Here is a 5,452-nt window from a genome sequence, read left to right on the forward strand (position 1 = left end):
AGGGGGGCCCATCTACAAAGTATATTGCGGCGTATAGGTGACCAAACATTCTAATCATCGGCACTAAAATGGAAGAAAGAGCCAAGTGGTATCACAACTAGATATCATATGCCTCATACTTTGTTGGTCGAAACACATATTAACATTTAGGGATGGGGTCAGCGAGGCCAGGTAGGATGCACAAGAGATTGATATTTGTGCCATCGCACCAGGCTCACTGGCCCCACCCCAGAGTGTACAAGTGACCAAACAATTTAATCATCGGCACTAAAATTGAAGAAAGGCCAATGCAATTAAGAAGTAGCTTGTATGAACTAAATGGAATGCCTCATACTTTATCGGTCAAAACAAATATTAACATTCAGGGATGGAGTAAGCGAGGCCAGGTAGGATGCACAAGAGATTGATATTTGTGCCATCACACCAGGCTCGCTTGCTCCACCCCTGAGTGTACAAGTGACCAAACATTCTAATCATCGGCCAATGCAATTAAGAAGTGCCAACTCAAATAATAGACAACTGAATAGTATGAACTAAATGGAATGCCTCATACTTTGTTGGTCGAAACAAATATTAACATTCAGGGATGGAGTAAGTGAGGCCAGGTAGGATGCACAATATATTGATATTTGTGCCATCACACCAGGCTCACTTGCTCCACCCCCGATTGGACGAGTGATCGACCAACCATCTAATCATCGGCAAGTACAAAAACACCACCAAACCAGCAACCATGGTGACATAAGTCAAGATGCTCAAACACACACAACATGCATGGAGAATATGCTCCAAAGGGATTATGCATGGAGAATATGCTGGCAAAAGAGAGGCCAATCAAGAACCAGTAAATCCAGTAAGTGATAGATATGCCTAAACAAGCAACAACACATAGCATATCCCAACTAACCAGATGAGACAAGTCTTGGTAGCCAACTGAATCACCTAGCACCACCTAGCCTTTTAAAACCATCAGAAACAGTCCATTTTCTTCAAAGGATACCACAGTGGCATTCATTTACATGATCCCCTACCGTGGATATCTCTATTTTCATCAAAGCCAACAAGAAATAGAAATTTATCATTACTCAGTTGAGTTCAAAACAAAGCTGGGTTACCATAAGGGATTACTCATCACTTGGTAGTAACCAAGTGATGCTGGCAAGAGAGAGGCCAAGCCTGAGCTAGTCAATCCAGTGGAGATGGATATGCATAAGTAAGCAAGAACACATAGCCTATCCAAGTTAACCAGATAAAACCAACCTTGACAGCCAACTTAATAACCTAGCATCACCTAGTCTTTTAAACCATCAGAAACTTCCCATTTTCTTCAAAGGATAACACAGTGGCATTCATTTACATGATACCCTACTGTGGATATCTCTATTTTCATCAAAGCAAACAAGAAATAGAATTTTATCATTACTCAGTTGAGTTCAAAACAAAGCTGGGGTACCATAAGGGATTACTCATCACTTGGTAGTGATGCTGGCAAGAGAGAGGCCAAGCCTGAGCTAGTCAATCCAGTAGAGATGGATATGCATAAGTAAGCAAGAACACATAGCCTATCCAAGTTAACCAGATAAAACCAACCTTGACAGCCAACTTAATAACCTAGCATCACCTAGTCTTTTAAACCATCCGAAACTTCCCATTTTCTTCAAAGGATACCACAGTGGCATTCATTTACATGATTCCCTACTGTGAATATCTCTATTTTCACCAAAACGAACCAATTATCCAACTATGAGATGCAACCAGTGGTAGTAGCAAGAGCTAATGAGGTCACAGCACATCATAAGCAATCCACACCAGTAAACAAGTCATCATCACCTTATACAGGTTCAGTCTTTGGATTTGTTTCCAACAATGGTTGGAAAACAAATCAAATCCATTTAGTTTAACTGAATCATCACCAACACATGGTTCATTAATAAGAAGTGACAAGCATAGCACCAATTAATCAAGAAATATAGCAGCATCAGTAACAAGCATAGCACCAATTAATCAAGCAATATAGCAGCATCAGTAACAAGCATAGCACCAATTAATCAACTATAGCTCCATCAGTAACAAGCATAGCACCAATTAATCAAGCAATAGCAGCATGACCTGCACATGACACTTCACTAAAGCCAAAGCTTCAGTAAAGCAATTAATCAAGGCTTTCATGCAGTGCTTGACAGGCAACAACTGCAAGCAATGGGATCATAATTCAATCCCTGTGCACATACCAGATAAATGGCATCAATTAACACCAACCTTCTCCCCCCTCTCTGTAATTAGCCAAGTTATACAGAATAAGAAAAGGGGGACTGGAGCAACAGTCATGGGAGTCCAACAATGTTAGTGCTGGGCATTCTCTAACCAAGGGCACCTCCAACAATGTCAAGCTAAATCGTTCCAACATCGTGCTAGCAACATCACAGCAGCATCAACATCTAGAGCACAACAACAGCACAACAGCAGCACAACAGCACAGCAGCATTTCATCGAGCACTTTGTGCTCGCGCGGGAGAGGAAGAGGGGAGGGGAGGGCAGAGGTGGAGCTCACCGACAATAGGGATGGAGGAGGAGGTTGACGACGACGGCAGGGGTGGAGGAGGAGGAGGACGCGGCGACTCCTCCTCCTTGATGCGGCGCCGGACCCTCCTCCTGCACGCCGCGGCCCCTCCTCCTCCACACCGCAGCGACATGTGGTGCTGGTGGCGGGGACGGGTGGAGCGTGGAGGCATGCGGGCCTCGCAGAGGAAGGCGGCGGCGAGGGTGACGGCGACGGCGGCGCTCACCATGGAAGGCGGCGACGCGCGGTAGGGATCGAGAGGGGAGAGAGGGGGTACGGGCGAGGGAGGGGGTACGACAGTGATATAAGAGGCACTATTTCTGTGGCGCACCAGAACAAGTGCTCCACCGAAATAATTATTTATGTGGCGCACCAGAACAAGTGCGCCACAGAAACACTTATTTCTGTGGCGCACCATGTCCTGTGCGCCACAGAAATAACTACACTAATTATTGGTGGTGGCAGGATGTGGGCCCCACCTCATTTCTGTGGCGCATGGTTTAGTAGTGCGCCATAAAAATAAGCTATTTTTGTGGCGCACCCTGCCTGGTGCGCCACAAAAAAGCTTTCTGTGGCGCATATTTGGCTGGTGCGCCACAAAACTAAGATCTCACCTATAAGGCTTTTCCTACTAGTGAATACGCCGAAACTGTTTGATCGAGTCTGCCCCCTTAAATTTCGGGATGAGGGAAATAATCCCGAAATTAAGACGGGCAATGTCCACCCTCCCTAAGGTGAAGTCATTCAGAAGCTGAAGGATAGGTCCCCTGAGTATCCCCTAGAAATTCTTGAAGAACAAGACTGGCAACCCGTCGGGCCCCGGTGCCGAGTCTGGCCTCATGTTGTGGAGCACCTCATCCAGCTCCCCTGCCGTAAAGGTCAGCTCCAGCTCCCTGTTTTCGTCAACTGACACCTTCCTATCCTCGTCCCAAATGTTATCAGCAAGCGAGAACACCCTGTCCTCCCCAACAGAGCCCATCAGGCCCTGGTAGAACTGGTATATATGCGCGAGCAAATCCCCCTGCTCCTCTATCTCCCCTTGCTTAGTAATGAGTCTGGGGATCAAGCATTTTCGCCTGCGGTCATTCGCAATGGCATGAAAGTAGGCCGTGCAGGAGTCACCCTTCAGTGTCCAGCGCACCCTGCTACGCTGACGCTAGTATTCCTCCTCAGCTTTATCCAGGCTAAGGAGCTGGTCCTCCAGGTGATAGCGCATCGCCCAACCCTCTTCGTCCAAGCCGAGGTCACCAGTTGTCATGTCCAAGGCCTCAATTTGAGCAAGCAAATTGGCCTTGAACTCTCTCTCTTGGCTTTCCCAAGGTTGGCTCCCCAGACTTTTAGGAACTGGCGCGACCCCTAGCCGGTCTAATTGATACTCAAGGTGGTATGATTAGATTTCTACTAGTTGTTGCACATGCCTCAACGACTATCTTGGCTAGTCTCCTTTTCTGTGAACTAGCATGGTGGCCCTCCCATTGCGAATGCATCTTCTTTAATAAATAAAATGTGTTTGAAAATCAAGCCTACGACTACCATCTGATCTTCGAGCCTCGCTTGATGCTTTCATAGCCCACTAGCTCATACCTGCAGCCTAACACCTGGTAAAGTGCAACTTCTTTCTCAATGTGTCGTCCAAACACAAAGTAACATCAGCAGGAGACACCTTACGTAAAATAAGCAGCAGTAGACAATAAGGCATTCCTCCTTTTCATTCTCAGGTCTACTCTTATATTGTGATCCAAATTTATATTAAAGGGAGGCTAACTTCGAGCAGAGCGATGCCCGTCGCCGGGTAGCCCCCACGGTACGGATCAATGCCACCGCCTATATATTTTTTCCCTTCGAAATGGAGATATTCCCCGGCTTCTGCATCATGATGATGCACACGGCCTTTTATTAAAAATTCAAAGTATCATTGTTTACAACTCACGCATCATCGAGGATTGATACAAGAATCAACCATCGAAAGAGTAACATACTATGACTACAAATCAACATAGCCTTCTAGTATGTCGCCAACCAGCCTGGCACAAGATATCCTGAGCGACCAACAGGAGCCGTGTGCATCCAGAAACCATGGCATCCCGCTGTCCCTCCGGAGAAAGCAGGGCCCAAAGCTGGACCCAATGGGAAACCATATGAATAACCTGCAAGAAATGAAAAGAGGGTTTTTTATTAAAAATTATATCATTCCTGCTCCTCCAAATAGCCCAACATAAAGCAGAAACCCCAATTCGGATATACGCTTTAGATTGTCTATCTACTCCATTTAACCAATTACCAAACATATTGGTAATATTGGTGGGAGGTGGAAGATCATAGGTAAAGTTAACTGTACGCCATAAGAGTTTAGCTAAAGGGCATTCAATAAAAAGGTGTTGAATGGTCTCTTGTTCCCCACAGAAAACACATTTTGTACACCCTCTCCAATGACGTTTAGCTAGGTTGTCCTTGGTTAACAACACCTTGTTACTCAAGAACCACATAAAAATCTTAATCTTTAGCGGAATTTTAACCTTCCATAGATATTTTCTCAGAAAGGGGGTATAGTCACACATAAGATCTTCATACATTGACTTTACTGTAAACAAACCATTTGGTGTTAATTCCCATATAAAACGATCTTCCTCTTCATTCAAATGCACTGCCATTAGTTTCCTACATAATTGTAACCACAAATTCCATTTATTACCATTCAAGACTCTTCTAAAAGTAAGATTCAACGGTGACTGACCTAACACCTGTGCAACTGTGACATTCTTATGATGGGCAATATTGTATAGCGACGAGTATTGTTGAGCCAATGAAGTCTTGCCTAACCAGATATCTTCCCAGAAGCGGGTCTGCAAACCATTACCCACTTTGAAAAAACCCCTAGAAAAGAACTCCTGT

The sequence above is a fragment of the Lolium perenne genome, chromosome 7, assembly GCF_019359855.2.
Source record: "Lolium perenne isolate Kyuss_39 chromosome 7, Kyuss_2.0, whole genome shotgun sequence".
NCBI lineage: Eukaryota > Viridiplantae > Streptophyta > Magnoliopsida > Poales > Poaceae > Lolium > Lolium perenne.